The following is a 17,646-nucleotide window of genomic DNA, read 5'->3' on the forward strand; positions in this document are numbered from 1 at the left end:
GAGGGACTATATGATACATATACAAAACAGCTATGCATCATTGGATGTGAGTTGACCCATTAGCTAATTCATTCATTCATTCTTGAGAGCTTATATGTGCCAAGCAATATTCTAAATCTAGGCATAATAGCAGTAAAAAGAAAAAAGAAAACCTTTGTTTTCATTAGTAATTTATTTGAAGCATGAAAACAATGTTAAAATAAAGTTATTGAATATTTAAATATATATTGCATATTTGTGAATATATAAATTTTTCAACAAATAGAGTTAATTTACCTCAGTTTATTAATGTTTTACTTTTTCAATTGGAGATATGAAATCTTCTTGTTTAACCAAGTGTATAATAGATTTCTAAACTGTTATTGTCTGTAAAACAAATGAGTTTATAAACCCATTTTATTTATAGCTAGTTTTTTATCCCTTAGAAATCATTGCTTCATGAGGCATATGAAGGTTCTTTTCTCTGTCCAAAACTTGGTCACGATTGATATCATCTAGGAATATTTTCTAAGAGAAATTTCTGTTTTACATTGAATGTAAGAAATCTTCCACTGTCAGATACATCACTATTTTGGGTAGCATTATGAAAGCATAAATGCCCAAGATGTGATACAAGAAGGCTACACAATTAGTGTAAGAATAAAAATAAATGAAACCACCATATGGAAAAAGAGAGCAAGGAAACTTGCATATCTCAATCATAGCACTAGGTAGCGGGAGGAAAAAAAAGTATATCTTCTTTGAAAATTTGAAGAATCAGATTTATGTTCTGAATTTACATCAATGTGGTCCACAAATTCATGAAGAAATTTTAATTTAAAATAGTCTCAAATTATCCCAACAATGATTGAAAGACGCTATGATTGTAAAATGCAAACTAATTTAAGATGTTCAAATGTTAAAAGAAATACACCTTATATTTAATAAAAGATGATCAAAGTTTTGCTACATAAAACTGCATTTAGTGTTCCTGATATTGAATTATTAAAAGCTTAGCTGATTTTTTGCTCAGGGCATCAAGTTTGTGTAGAATTTCCACTTGCAAACACCTTTTATCAAGACATGCTTAAAATAACCCATAATGTTTTATAATTAAAGCTCAAATATAAAAGTACTTTATGAATTGGTTACTTCTCTGCATTGCATACCTGTTCATTTGTTTTAAATGACTTGTATCTTGAATTGGTTTGTTTTCTCTTGGGCCTGTTTTATGTTCTAGGTCAGCGGTCTCTAACCTTTTCACACCAGGGACTGGTTCTCCTATGAGAATCTAATGCCTGATGGTCTGAAATGGAGCTGAGGCAATGATGGACGAGCTGGGGAATGACTACAAACAGAGATGAAGCTTCAGTCGCTCTCCTGCTGCTCATCTCCTGCTGTGCAGCCCAGTTCCTAACAGGCCACATACCTGTATCGGTCCATGGTGCTGGGGGTTGGGAACCTCTGTTCTAGGTATCCTCTAAGTTAGCAAGCATTTCTATATTTTTTGTCACAGTCCACTTAGTGGCCCCCGGTTCAATAGAGAATACTCAGGGAACACTCAACAAATATTAAAATGAATTTAATCCACGTGTTTTGTAATGTTTTGATTTATAGTCAGATCTAAAGAAAAACACTATTAGAGAAACATGATAAAAACTCAAATTTAATTTTTTTTGTCTAAGGAAACTTTTGAGTTTGTAAACCTTAGGATATTCTTTTACTACCTGGGAACAAAATCTCACATTATAAATAGTCAAATAATGTTACACTAGCTTTACTGAAGCAAACTGTAATGAAATCACTATTATTTTGAAAGTGTGGTTTTAAAATTTTTTCTCTTAAAAGTAATATCTTTTCTATCTGGAACTAACTGTAGCAACCTTATTTCTTTAGAACAATTTCAAGATATTTGAAGAACTCTTTACATCAAGAGGAAATTATTGAAAATTACCTTTCTCTAGTGAATTTCTTTAGGATGAAAGAGTTTTTTTATATTGCACAGAATGTTAATATTAAAAGTAATTATATGACTTTCTATACTTTAGAACTTTATATAAGTTAACCCAGTATTTCAAAATTATAAAAACCCAAATTTATAGTCAAAGAGGTATGTCCAATTTAGAGAAAATGCATATATAAAATAAAAACATGGTCCTTAGCTTATTTTTTTCAGTAAAATTCAATAGTGCATGAATAATTAAGCTATTAAGAATCTTGAAACAGTTTTTATTCTTAACATTTGAATTATGAGACTTTAAATCTTTTCTCAAATCACGTATTAGCTATCTAACTTAAACAGGGTATTTTTCAAATATTCTTTTATGTTTGTCTGAACAGTAGACACAAGCAAATATTATATGAGCTTTTACTTAATTCCTGTTTCTTTTTGTTATTTTTTTTGCTTTAAAATGAATCATTCTTTTCTTTTCTTTTTTTTTTTTTAATTCATTGTTTCTTTTTCTGGTTTTCTTCAAGGGGAGTGTACTTCTCCATATCTTGATGGAAAGTAACTCTCAATTTTCTCCTTTTAATCTGTCTTTGAAAGGGCCATTGGTCATTGAACAGTGTTTCTCTTGTTCTCTTATATAAAAGACTTCTTTCCTTCAGTTGAAGAAATTCATTTATGATTTTTAAATTTATGACTCCACCTTCCTTTTGGTTGTCACTTCATTGACATTTGAGATGTGCTTTTCCTATTACATGCAGCAAAGGATAGACTAGGAGATATGTACTGTTTTGGCAACACAGTTTAAGAGTTTGAGATATTTGGAAATGATTCAGAAAGAGCCATAAATCTGAAAAAAAAAAAAGTAATAATATAAAGTCTATGGAGAATGATTAAAACACGAGGTTGACAGGAGTTTCTAAGGGTTATCAACACTTAATGTACATTAGGGTGACATCTTATTTGGGATTCATTCTTATCTCATTCAAAGGTATTAAATAAAAATGTTCTTTTGTTAAAAAAATGTACATCCCAGCTTTTCTTCATTCTTCTTCTTCTCTCACAACAACCTCTCTGTGTCTTGGACTCACTAAGTCTGCAACTTGATTTGAAAGTGTAATGAGAAGGAATTAGAGTGAACCCATTTGAATCAATTACAGTAAACTATAAATACAGATGAATAGCATAACTCTATTTTATACTAGAACACTTTTTTAATTACTAAGCCTTGTGGTTGTATTTCTTTATACTAATTTATCTTGCTTTCACTTCCCAGTTTCAATGGAAGCTACTAATCTTAGTTCTGAAAGAGTAAAGCCTTTCCTTGTTGGTACTTAGGAACACACTTATTTGGCTTCCAGTGGAAACTGCTGCCAGTATGGTAAATTCTACCAAAATCAGCAAGTGGCCCATGGCTTTGACTTTATTCTTCCCTGAAGTCTTTGACCCTTTAAAGTTCTCATATGTATAATTAATCATCTTGAATTACCTTTCTTTTTTGTCTCTCTGCTGGTTTTCAGTATACTGTTATTTCCATAAATCTGCTTCTTGCTTAGGACTTATTATCCACAATATCTTTCTACGATATTCTTATTTCAAGTACAAAAATATAACTCACTTTCTTTTCCATGGAAGAAGCTTGTAACTTCATTTTACACAAATAAAAAATATTAAATCTAGTTTTGCTGGCAAGATGGTGGTGTGAATGTCGGAATGTACTACAAAATAGAAAATAATTTATATATAGGCAAAATATAGATTAGTAATTAAAAAGAAAGTGAATATTATGTGCCTACCAGAAATCTAAAATGCTTTTGCTAAATGTATTTTGATGAGGCCATGTGGAAAAGCATAATTGAAGACTATTATATAATTCATCTTCCTGAGAGAAACAGAATGTGACCCCCACCCCCCACCCCCTCCGCTTAACTCTCACCCTGAAAAGAAGGAGACAGATGCCTTGGCAGAATCTCACAGACAACCCTTTTGTCTGAGAGGTAAAATTGTGTTTTCCCAAGGGATGGAAGCCCTCAGGGAGCTGAGGAACTAGTGAAGAATTTTAATTTCACTTCCCCACACCTCTGTGGACAAGGACATTGTGGCAGGTGCACTGAGATTGAACTACTTCGAAAATAAGAAAACCAGGCATAGCCATGGCCCTTTCCCTAAGGGTATTATCTATATTGATTCATGATCATGGCTCTGTCAATGATTAGAAGTTCATTTTTCTATCCACTCATTCAAATTAGTAAGGTTCATATACTGCCAGACTTGTTTTCCTTAAATTCAGATTTGATGTTTCCTTTAGGAAATAATTGGGGTTTGAGTAATACTCATCTTGATGCTAATTCAGTTCTTGCTAGGCTATAAGACAACCCTGGACTAGCATGGACACTTCTAGATGAAGAAACAAACAAAAAGTATAGTGGGTATGAAAAGATTCTTCATATTGGTAGAAGGGGTCTTTCCCGGAGATTCAAGAGAAGTATCCCCTCTGAATATATAATTTAAGAAATATTCACAAATATTTTAAACCTATTTTCAAAAGCATTTAAAAATTATTTTCCATGAAACTCCTCAACATAAAGGGAATAATCTGAGTGAGTAAAGAATGCAGAGAGATAAAAATTCCAGGTGCTGAATTAAGAGTAATAAAAGAGGCAGATGAATAGAAGATTTGGCCAAGAAGAAAATTAATTAATGAAAGGTAAAGACGAGTCACACAATTTCTCCCAGAACACAGAGTACAAAATGAGAATAAAGACCAGGGGATAATAATATAATAAGTGTCTCACTCTATAGATCATAAGTTTCTCTAGAGGTAATGAAGAAATTAGAACCACCAAATCATGATCGATGAAAAAATTGATAAGCTAGACTTCATTTAAATTAAAAATTTCTGTTTTGTGAAGGTCTCTGTGAAAAGAATAAGATAAGCCACAACTGGGAGAAAATATTTGCAAAAGACATCTGATTAGGACTGTTATCCAAAATACCCAAAGAACTCTTAAAACTCAACAATAAGAAAATGAACAACCTGACTTAAAAATGGGAGAAAGATCTGGACAACTCTCCAAAGAAGATATACAGAAGTCAAGTAAGTTTATGAAAAGATATTCAAAAGCATACATCATTAGGGAGTTGCAAATTAAAGCAATGATAAGATACCACTACACATCTATTGGAATGGTTAAAATAAAAAACACTGTCAATACCAAATGCTGGTGAGAATATGGAGCAAGAGCATTCACTGGTGAGAATGCAGAATAATACAGCCACTTTGGAAGACATTTTGAGTTTCTTATAAAACTAAACATATTTTTACCATATGATTGCTTCTTAATATTTATCCAAAAGATTTGAAAACTTGTGTCCACATAAAAACATTCACAAATATGTTTATAGTAGATTTATTCCTAATTGCCAAAACTTGGAAGCAACCAATATGTCCTTTAGAATGTCAGCAATTATATAAACTGTGGTACATCCGGACAATGGAATATTAGCACAAAAAGAAATGAGTTATCAAGCCATAAAAAATCATGAAGGAAACTTGAAAATTTAAAAGCCAATCCGAAAAGGCTATATACTGTATGAATCTAATGACATAACATTCTAGAAGAGGCAAATCTAGAGACAGAAAAAAGAGCAGTGGTTTTTAGGAGTTAGGGGAGAGAGAGATGAATAGGCAGAGAGCAGAGCATTTTTAGGACAGTGAGACTATTCTATATGATACTAACATGGTGGACAAATATCATTACAGATTTGTCCAAGCTCATAGAATGTACACCACCAAGAGTGAACTCTAATATAAACTATAGACTGGGTGATAATGATGTGTCAATGCAGTTTGATCAGTTATAAAAAAGGCATCTCACTGGAGAGGGATGTTGATAGTAGGGGAGTTGTGTGTACATTTCCAAGTACAGGTATATAGGACTTATCTGTACTTTCTGCTCAATTTTGCTACGAATCTAAAATTTATCTTTAAATAAGCTTATTAAATAAAAAAAATAGAAGAAATCATTCCTAAAGCTAAAAGTTTCAGTGGAATTTACTACACTGATAAGGATAATAACAATGTGACTGAACTACCTGTATTTCATCCCTACTCTGTCAATACTGGCAGCAAATTTCTAAAGAACAACAATAAAAAATGTGTCCCAGCTTTCTCATTTTGCACACATAATGACCAGAACTGACCACTTGGATGAGATACGTATCCTTGAGAGAAGTAGAGTTATCACAGAGAAGAATATCCTGGGGAAGGTAGGGTTGATGATTTCCGAATGGCTGGAATGGGTTAGAAAGGATAATCTAATTTGAATATTTAATGGAATATATTTGCATATTTTAATTGTGAGTTGTGATGGAAGAAAAACTGATGATTTTTGTGGGAGGTAGTAAGTGACCAGATGGCCTTGCATAATCATCATCTTTTTACAGACAGTTGATAGTGCAAAAATTTCTAGCGATGAGAACATGGCCATCAGAGATTTGTCTGAGTAAAGGGTAGAGAATAATATAATCTTCAGCTTTGGTTCATGGTCCTCAGCATGCGGGCTCTTGAACTTTACACACTGATGGCTCAGACTCAGCACCACTTTGAGCTTACACACAAATATCTGTTTCCCCAAGGTCTTCCCAATGTGCCTGAGGGATGGCTTTTCCAGGCAACATGCATACTTTATTTGAAAAATCATTTCTCTTGCTTTCTTCCATCCCCCAAGTAAAAAACACATTTTCTTTCCTTTCAGTCCAGAAGTTTCCCTTAATTTTTGTCACCGAGTTATGGCATTTCTTCTGGAAGGAAATTTCACCTTGTTACATTACATATCCACCTGTCTTTATTAATCCTAAACAGAGGTTGCTAAAACATTATGAAAGAAAAACAAATCACATAACTATAAAGGTTGGTACCATGATAAATTTATAGTTTCCAACCTCAACTGGGTCCTGAATGCTGCTTAGTAATATTTTTACTGGTTTCCTTCCAACATTCCTCACTGCAAATTCAAAACTTTAGTGCCCCATTTAATCCCTCATTCCCTTGCTAGCAGATGATCTTTCACTTTAATAATGCTATTCTTTTGCCTACCCTGGCAAAGCTTACTTACTCCTAAAGAGATTTCAGTTTTTAATACCTTCTCCAAAGAAATTTTTGGCCTCCACAAGTGGAATTGAGCACTACCATCCAAAAGGAAATAGCATGCTTTTATTACCTTTGTTAGAGCACCATCACTAATGTAATTACTTTGTACATGTCTGTTCACCCCCTGAAGCTAGTAATGAAGGAGGATGCTGACTAGTTTTTATTTAGTTTTGCATACCTAGGGCTAAATATTGTAGTGCTGGGTACATAGAGAACTATAGTGGGCAGATGGCACTTTTGATTATCCATAACCTCATTTGAGAAACCACATTTCTTCCATTTCCTATTGTTTTTGTGGGTTATTATTTAGAGTATCCTAGTTTTTCTTCTCTCCATCTTTTTAGACATAACCTAGATTTGGTTAGTCATGTCCTATTTTGATATTGATAAACAAATACTGGTAGAGAGAAAAAGCCCTCCCATTCATTAGAGTTGCTAAGGCAGAATGATGTAATCCTGGAGCGGCCAGTAACCATCCTCTTTGATTGTATAAAGTGTGAATACAGAAGGAGAAAAATAAAGACATTCTAGAAACATTTGGGGTCAATAAGAAGCCCCGAATGATAGGGGTAATCTTACCCTCTCCCAGTAGGGATCAATTTTAAGCCTTATGAATGGAGACTTCTAGTCTTTCTCCTATTATGAGGGCTCAAGAGGGTAAGAAAGGTCTTGGAGCTCAGAAAAATACCCATTTACCTCAGGCATACTTCACAAAAAAACAAGAGTACGGGTAAACCTCTGACTTATCTTTCCACTTGGAGCGAGGCTACCCTCCTCCCTTAGGAGGGTCAAGAGAGAGCCCTTGGATGGACTTGCACTTCTGGTAATGGTGAGTAGCTATTTCAGACTTACTCTCCTGCTGAGGACAACTAGCAAAACTGAATAAAATTTAACGAATGTTGGGAGCTAACAAGAAATTGAAAACTTATTGAGCCAAAATCCAGAAAAAAATGGAAATTAGGAGAAGCAAATTTAGAACTTAAAGATACTATTCCCCTGGGTGCATTTGTTGATTCCCAAAGAAGCTGAACTTATGACAGACTGTGAGACCCATCCGGGAGGGCAAACCTACACCTTAGAAGTAAGGCTGAACTTGAAATAGAAAAGGAAGGTGCATAATCCAACTCATCTTAAATTTAACAAGCATAATCTTAAAAAGAATGTGTGTGCATTATAGGGGGTGACATGTGCACACATGCATTTATACTTGTGTATGTGTAAACTGACAAGCTGATTCTAAATTAAAATGAAAATAAGAAAGGCCAACATTAAGAGACACTCTTAAAGAACAAGGAAGTAATAATCTTTCTAGTGTATAAGACCTGTTATAAAGTGACAGATAGAAGTTGAGACAATGTGTTATTGAGTCAAAGTGAAAAATAATAGAACAACAACAAAAAATAGAATAGACCAAAAGACTTGTTGAAGGCATTGTCTATTTACTGCTTCGTATCTCAAATTTACACAAGAATAATAACAGCAACATAAGACTGATGTAGTTAGTGCATAAAAAATACAGAACTTGTAAATATTTAACTGGTTACAGTTTGAAGTCTTTTAGCAAAATTTAGAAAACAAGTATTTTAGCAAAGGGGGAATAAAGGAAATAGGAGTATTAGAAAGATGGAAAAAGAATTCAGAGACAGTTAAAGTAAAATGTTGTTTGAAACACAGGACAAGAAAGAAGTAATAAGTATAGTTAGTAGATTAGGATGATCCCAGGAAAGAGGAGAATGTTATCTTTAAAAAAACAACAAAAAAAATGACTTCAAGATGACTTCAGTCAAAAAAATGACTTCAAAATGACTTCAGTCAACAAATAATTGTTACATATTTAATTATAAGAAAAAATAAAATAAAATGAGTTTATAATAAATTGGATTTTTTCAGATCATATAACTCTGGGCATGTGAAGCCCTATCGTAATGCCATATATGCCTGTGATTCAGGGTCTCAGATGACATGAAGACTTCATTCTCTTTCTCTTTCAATTCTGTTTCATTCATGCATGCATGCAATAAAAATGTAGCTATGGCATTTGGTACCTGCTATGTTCTTCATTCACTGCCCATGAGTGCACAAAGCTGACAAGAATCCCCTGCTGCATGAAGCTTTATTTCTAGCTGGAAAATTGAGACAATAACAAGTAAATAAAATAAATAATGTTATAGTTTGTTAGAGCAATAAGTGGTACAAAAATTGAATGGGGTAAGGGAGACTGGGAGTGCAGTTTGCTATTTTAAATAAGATGATTGGGAATGCTTCTTTGAGCAGGTGATACTTGAACAGACTTGAAGAAGGTAAAGGTGCTGGCAGTTAGGACATCTGAAAGTGTTGCAGCCAGAAAGAATAACTAGCGTAATAGCCCTAAGATGACCAGTGCCTCAAGTCTTCTGCATAGAATAAATAGAGTAATAGAAATACAATCAGAAAGAAAATAGTCAGATGTGATAGGTTTTTTGAGGCCCTTGTGAGGACCTTTGCTTTTACTCTGAATGAGATGGGAGGATATTGGAGGGGCAGAAGAGTGACAAAATCTAACTTTTGTTTAAAAGGATCACCCTGGCTGCTTTTAAAAATAAACTGTAGAAGAGCCAATGTTGAAAGCAATGAGATTATCGGGGGTCATGCAGCTAAATGATAATGGTGAGAGCAGCAATGGAGATGGTGACAAGAGGTAGTTTGTTCCACACATGTTTTTGAAGGCCATCAGATTTTATGACTGATTGGATAGTAAATCTATGAAGAAATGAAGATGGCTATAAGAATTTCAGCCTGGCAAACTGGAAGAATATAGTTGACATCAAGTAAAACAGGTAATATTATGAATGGAATACTCTGGGGAAGAGAGCCAGAACCAGTAGTTTACTTCTGACCATGGCTATGCCACATTCTATTAGAGATGTTGAGTTGGCAGTTGGATATACAAGTTTAGAGTTCAGGACAAAAGTCTTGGCAGGAGATAAAAAATAAGAGTAATATGCATATAAAGGGTATTAAATCAAAAGACTGGATGAAATTACCAAGAGAGTGTATGTTATTAAAGAGTAGAAGATAAAAGACTCGGCCCTAGGTCACTCCAAAATTAGGATGCTAGGGAGATGAGTATGCATCTGCATAAGAGACTGAGAATGAGTGATCTGTAGGGTAAGAAAAAGAACTGTAGTATAAGGCCAAGGGAAGAAAGTATATCAGTGAAAAGACAGTGGACAACATTATTAAAATCTACTAAGATCATCGGTTACTTTGACAGAGGCACTGTCTGGAAAAGGAGAAGAGAAGCATGATTGGACATGGTTTGAGAGACATGAGAAGAAATGAAGGAAAGAGAGAAGTTATAATCCTTTGAGGAGTTTTGTAGGAGGGTGAAGCAGACAAATGGAGTGGTAGGTGGTGGAGAAAATTAGGTAAGAGGAGGTTTTGTTTGTTACAGAAGCAGATTCCACATAACTTTTACTTAATGTGACCTTTATAAAAGCCAATGTTTTATCACTAAAACATAACTTTCTAAAAGATAAATCATCGAAAGCTGGCACAATACTCCACTAAGTGTATAAGCTTAGTTAAAATGTTATAGTTTGAAATCGTACATTAAAAAATTGCTATATTGATTACATGCTACTCTCAGCTACATTTAATTGTTTGATGAAAAAAATAATACCAAAAGTGTATATTTTGGATGAATCATTTGAAATATGTTGATTTTATTTGAATATGAGGAATGCTTTGAGAAATCCAAGAATATGGTTTTATAAAAGACAGCACAAATACTCTGCAGACTTATATATTCTCCATGTATTTATCATATACTATACTAAATGACCCTTTCCTCCACTGTGCTTTCCGCAAAATGGGCTGAGAAACATATAATATTAAACACATAGCTTCACTTTACAGATGAGGAAATTGATGCTTAACATATACAAAAGCAAGTTGTATAAGATTATATAAGATTATATAAGATACTCCAGTCTTCTAATACTCTACGTTAAATTCTAAATGTAAGGGACAGACATTTCGGGCATTTATGTTTACGTTAGTTTATTGTACTGACTGCTTTGCATTCTTTCATGCACCTGTACCCCAGACTGAAAAGTTTCTGAGAGTAGAAATTGTATTGTTATTTCTTTTTCATATGTTCACCACACCAAATTTGGTACCATATGTGTTCAATGAGCATTTCCTAATTTATGAATAAACATTCTAAAATATGATTGTTATCTCATGACAAAGGCAAAGACTAAAAATCAGAAGATAACCGACTTCAGTTATAAAATATACAAAATTCAAATTGTCTTTTAGACATTTAGTATATCAAGTTTTGGAAAGGCTGAGACGATGCAACAGTGTGATCTTCCCTATCAGCTGCTTTTCTCTTTAGTGTAATTAAGACACTGGGACACTTGACAATCACTGAAAGTTTTTTAAATCTTTTTATGCCTTACCTTTTATCATGGGATAGAAAACTTTTTCTCCTCTCTCACAGTTACCTTCAGTCTCTTTGTTTACTGGTATCTGACAAAATGGACTTTACACGGAGAAGTCAAGGGATTATTTGGGAAAAGAGAACTGTATAATCCTTCATCTTATGATACCCAGATGCAATTTAGTTGCAAGAAATTTTTAATGTTTATTCTTAATTTTAAGTCTAAGGTATTGGAAAAACTAGCATTGGGCTCTTGTCCTACCCTTATCGACTTCACTCTTACATTATATATAGTCCTTTCCCACTATTTCACATTCTTTCTCATTGCATTTTGGTGCCAATTTTATTTTTATTTTCTGACATAAAATCTTCTCATTTCTTTTTTTTTTCTTTCTTATCTATTAATAGTTTTTCTTGACAGCCTGGTGGGGTTAATGACAGTTTTGTAAAATAAACGTTTCACATACAGCAGTAGTTGGAGAAATACTGCTTGGAGTAAATACTTGTAAAGACCTAAAACTTTTAGGCAGATGAAAATGATTTTGTTTGGAAAACTGTATAATCTACATTAGAAAATGTCTTTTCAAAAAGTACTTTTTATTGATATTCCTCAGCCTGTCCAGGTAAGAATGCACCCATCTTTATAACAGGAGGGGCGAGCTCTGTGTATGTTGCTAATAGGTAAGCTACCACAGGAGCTGACGAAAACACAGAAACCCTCAACACATTTAATGATGAATTTCACAGTTGGCGCTCAATAACTGTTGTTGACTAGTTGACTTATTGTGCTTATTTGTTATCAATTCTCTCTTTCTTTTTCTTCAACATGAAATAGTAAATTGCTTTTTCCCCTTTTTATTGAGTATAAAATTCTCATAACGGGCTATCTAATGGAAAAGATACCTAGCAAGCTTTTGTTTTCAAGTGTTATAAAATGTCACAGTTTCCCAAGCTTATAGAGTTTTCATAATTGGTTCTGTAACGTTGCTAAGAACTTCCCCACACCTCATTAATATCGCCAGGTTTCTACACTTTTTTCCCTTTTCTCGACTTAATTAAGAGAGTTCCATACTGAGAATGGAAAAGAAAGACCATAGTCTTATTTACCAGCACAGTAACTTAACTATAAGCCAAAACTAATCAGAAACATTAACTGTCAAATATTACAGCTGGCAACCTCACAGAATATCTTACCAACAGGGCATGCTATCTCTTTTAAGATCTGGAGCATAGTCCTCAGATGGTGGTAGCTTAGCATTTACATATATGAACATGTAGCGCTATTTCTTCTCTAGTGCAAATTTATTCTAACCCATTCTTTACATTATTCCCTAGAGTAAACATTTTATGTCCTAATTAAATAAAAATCCTGCAATGCCTTACCATTACATGACTTCTTAGCTGGACATATAAGATTTTGCAGGTAAGAAACCAAGTCTATATGTTCTAGCTTCATATCCTAACACTTGACCTTATTTAGTCCATGTAGCGTCAGACTGAGCTTACTCACTATGACTTTTCACTGTCTGTTCCTCAATATTTAATAAATGGATAGCTCTTGTCTATATTTGTGTTTGATATTACTTCATAAAATATTACTCTCTTATCTGGGATAATTTTCTGAAAATACTTTATTAAATAAAATAACATATAATTTGGGATGCCCTTTTTGTCTTAATAACTCAAAGTTGACATGTGAGCATAGAATTCAAAAGAAAGAGAAAGGATGATAAACAATAAATAACTTATTCTGTGACTGTGGATTATATCATACATCCCATATGGAAGAATCATAAGAGGCATTCGTTCTCTAGAGAAGCAATACAATATCTTTTTCTAGTGGTTAGAAACCTTGAAAGTCACAAAATACTTCTTATGGACCCAATAAAATCTTTTTTAATGAAGTTTAATATTGTTTCCTGGTTCATTCTTCAAGGCTTATTGATAGTGGCTGACTCTCATCAATCAATTAACAAATCAGCAAATACTATTGAATTCTCACTACATGATCATCACTATAATTACAAAATTGGAAAACATAAGATGTATAAGACATCATGATCGTTCTTTTGCAGTTTGCATTTCCTTATAGATTTTAGTTTCATCAAGTGGGGTGTTGCTATAACAAATACTTAAAACTGTGGAAGTGGCTATGAAATTGGGTAATGGGCAAGGGCTGGCAAAATTTTGAGGTGCATGATAGAAAGAGTCTAGATTGCCTTGAAGAGAAATTGACTACGGAGAAAGCTTCTAACATTTTAGAGATTATATATATCCCATGAACAGAATGTTAGAAATATGAAGGCTGAAGGTGCTCTGGTGAGGTTGCAGATAGAAATGAGGAACATGTTACTGGAAAATGAAGGAAAAAATATCCTTATTATAAAGTGGCAGAGAACTTGGCAGAATTATGTTCTACTGTTCAGTGGTGAGAAGTAGAATTTGTAAGTAATGAACTTGAATATTTAGCTGCAGAGATTTCCAAGCAAGACGTAGAGTACAGCTTGGTCTCTCCTTGCTGCTTATAATAAAATGTGAGAGAAAAGAAATAAATTGAATAGTAAACTCTTAAGTAAAAAGAAGTCAGAACTTGATGTTTTGGGAAAATGTCAGCCTTTTGACAGACCGTTCTGGTACAGGGCTAAGGGTGTAGCTGGACAACCTTTTGCTAAAGAAATTAGGAGTGTAACTCCTGAAACCAATCTACTACCTCAGCAAAAGCCAGAGATAGAGATGCTATTATCTAAGAAGGATCTGTGGAGAGCCCTTATATCTAAGGGTGTGGATCCGTTTAGAAGACCAACATCCAAGGAAGACTAACAAGATTTTGAGAACCATATAACAGCACAAAAACTGCCAAACTGGACTGAAAGGGACAGACATGAGATGAAGGAAAAATGGCTCTGTGGGCGGAGCCACAGATGTAGAGGCCATTGTCTCCTCAGTTCTAGAGGGCAGAGGTGCCACCAAGGTCTATAGGGTAGAGTCACCCCAATGGCCCCAGATTACAGAATATCAAGCCACAGAGAATCATTCTCAGATCTTGAAACTCAATGGAATTTGCTCTGTTCAGTTGCAAATTTGCTCTAGATTAGTGGCTCCTTTTTACTTTCCAATTTTTCTATTTTGGAATGAGAACATTTATCCGATACCTATCTCACATTGTATTTTGGAAACAAATAATTACTTGGTTTCACAGGTCCATAAATGGAGAAGCATTTTGCCTCAGGATCTCACAGAATCTGACCCCGATTTGATTTAGATGATGATATCTGGTACTTTTTTAGTTGGTTATATTTAGATGAGATTTTGCATGTAAGTTGATAATAGAATGGGTTAAAACTTTTGAGGATATTAGGATGCTGTGAATGTATTTTGCTTATAAGAAGGAAATGAATTTTGGGGGGTCATAAGGCAGATGGGTTATGGGTTGACTTGTGTCTCCAAAAGACATGTTGAAGTACTGACCTTCAGTACTTTGGGAAGTGACCTTATTTGGAAACAGTGACATTGCTGATGCCCTTAGTTAAGATGAGGTCATACTGCAGTAGGATGGACTCTTAACTCAATATAACTGGTCCTTATAAAGAGGAGAGAGAGACACAGAGAAGGAAATGTCACATGAAACACAGAAAAACACATGGAGAAGATGACCATGAGATGATGGAGGCAGAGACTGGAGTGATGCATTTACAAATCAAGGAATGCCAAGGGTTGTCAGTAACTTCCAGAAACTAGGAAAGAAGCATGGAACAGAGAGAATCTCCTTTATAGCTCTCAGAAGGAACTGACTCTACTGACACATTGATTTCAGATTTCTAGCCTCCCAAACTGTGAGAAAATACATTTCTGTGTTTTAAACTATCAAGTTCGTGGAAGTAGCTTTGGAATTGGATAATAGGTAGGACTAGTCCTGGGAGAGCTGTTCTGGTCATGGTACCAGTGTCTGAAGCTCTCAGAACTTCCTCTTATGTGATCAACTCTCTAGGTATGCATAGCTTTTAAAAAACTTTCAAAATTCACATTTTATTTAGACCATTCTCCCAGGACTACTGGAGCTACTTACTGTGCATCTGTTTTTCTAAAAGAAACACCCAACAATTCCGGGGTGATTGGCCCATCCTATTTTTCATTATGACATGTATGGTTACTATTCTGCCTTTAAATATCACACATTTAATCTCTGAGGACCCTGGTAGGGTCATTTACTAACTATCTATCCAAATAATTTTACCTTTTGAGGCTTTGAGCAAGTCTCGTGTCCTCTTAAATTCCCTCAAGCACTATAGGCTCTATAGATTGCTACTCTTCTCTAACTTTTTTCACCTTTATTACAAGTACCCACAGGAGAGGGTACTGGCTTATCTTAGAATTCTTGCCTTACAACCACAGTAACCTTGCACTTCTGTCTGTATTCCCAAGGTGCCTAGCAAATTGTAAGAAACACCCTGGTGCTGTTAACTTGCTGATTAACTGATTCTTGACCTTTCATCAGAGAAGTAGTTGTCTTAAATTCATGGAAAAAATTCTCTAGAGGTTTATTGGTGGTGGTGGTGGAGGGGGTCGTGAATAAAAGGGAGGAAAAGCATTACAGGAGCTAGCGAGGCAGCTGTGTCTGTTCTGCCAGTACTATCTGTCCCACCCATCTACCAAAGGGCCTGGGATGATTACTCTTAGGGTCACTTCCCAACGTTGTTTGAGAGATATTGAATTCTAACTGGTAAATGGGAGACCTAACACTTTGAGACACTGAGACAGGAGACATGTTATGTATAAGTATTAACTCTTTGGTTCAGTCATAAAGCATAGAGCCCAGAGGGCGCTGATGTGGGGGAGAGAGGTTTCAGGCATGGAAAAGCAGATGCCTGGTGAAAGGAACCTATCTACCTTTGTTCTAGTCGAGACCCTTTCAATAACAGGAATCAATTTACGGGCTTCAAGAGAGAAAGGTTACTCAGCAAAAGGCAGAATAAGATGAGGGACAACAAATTTTGTCAGTTTCTTTCTTTCTTTTTTTTTCTTTTTCTTTTTTTTTAGGCAAGGCAACCCTTGATTGACCTCACAGATTGCAAGGACCTTGTCAGCTTACAATCCCTTATTTATTTCTTTTTATTTCTTTTTTATGCCTACAGCACCTGGTCTTCCTAGGTGGTCTCCGCTCCAAGTACTAACCAGGCCCGGCTCTGCTTAGCTTCCGAGATCAGACAGGATCGGGCTTGTTCAGGGTAGCATGGCCTTAGCATCAGTTTCTTAAGACTGATCTGTGGTGGGGGAATTGGAGTGTTTATAATGAGGACAATTTTCTTTTCCCATTGTCATTTCTCACAGTTCTGGTGGGTGCACATATGTCTGGATTTCTGCTTCATTTGTGAAAGCTTTCACGTTACAGAAAATATACACCAAATACTTTTTTTTTTTTTTTTACAGAGCCAGGGAGCTTTTCACAGGAGTAATTAAAAAACATCTTCAGCTTTGATTCATTCCTTTGCAATATTTTGGTTTTAAATCAGACACTCAAGTCCTCCATAAATATAGAAAGCAAATTTCACAACCACAAATATACATTTAAAGTTTAAATGTCCTCAAATGATATTCAAAATAAATCAGAATTAGCTTCATTTCTTAAGTAAAAAAAAAAAACAACAACTATAAATTATGAATGTGTTTTGATTTGGAATTATTAAATGACTTTTAAGCAAATCAAAGTATTTTTATACCAACATGAAGCTGTACTATAAGAAAGTACTTTTTGGTGTCAATGTTTCTCTTCATGTTTAAATATGAAGGAAAATTAGATCTTTGAGAGAGCAGGTAACCCTTGAATTACTAACACTGCTTGACAAGGAAAACAGCCAGTCACTTCAGGTTTGGATTGCTCAGAAATCATCTCATGAGGTTAAGGACTCTGGAATTAATAGTCTCTGATCTAAAGGGATGTCAGTGTTTGCCCACGTTTATTTGTTTTATGAAAACTGTGATTTGAAACAAAACTAATTAAGCAAGATAGAGTATCTGCAATTTTCAAACCCCAGGCAGATAAGATACTCTAAATCCTTGGAATAGTTATGGTGAGTAACAGGCCCTTTGACAATCAATCATTTTACCCTGTTGATGCCCTGTTACTTGGTCACCACTCTATTT

At 34.6% G+C, this 17,646-nt stretch overlaps 1 pseudogene; it reads right to left on the reverse strand.

The window, feature by feature from the left end:
- Positions 1-16,628: 16,628 nt before the first annotated feature.
- LOC112483447 lies at positions 16,629-16,747 on the reverse strand (annotated as a pseudogene).
- Positions 16,748-17,646: the final 899 nt, after the last annotated feature.

This window comes from Pteropus alecto, unplaced genomic scaffold (genome assembly GCF_000325575.1).
Source record: "Pteropus alecto unplaced genomic scaffold, ASM32557v1 scaffold24, whole genome shotgun sequence".
In the NCBI taxonomy this organism is placed as follows: domain Eukaryota; kingdom Metazoa; phylum Chordata; class Mammalia; order Chiroptera; family Pteropodidae; genus Pteropus; species Pteropus alecto.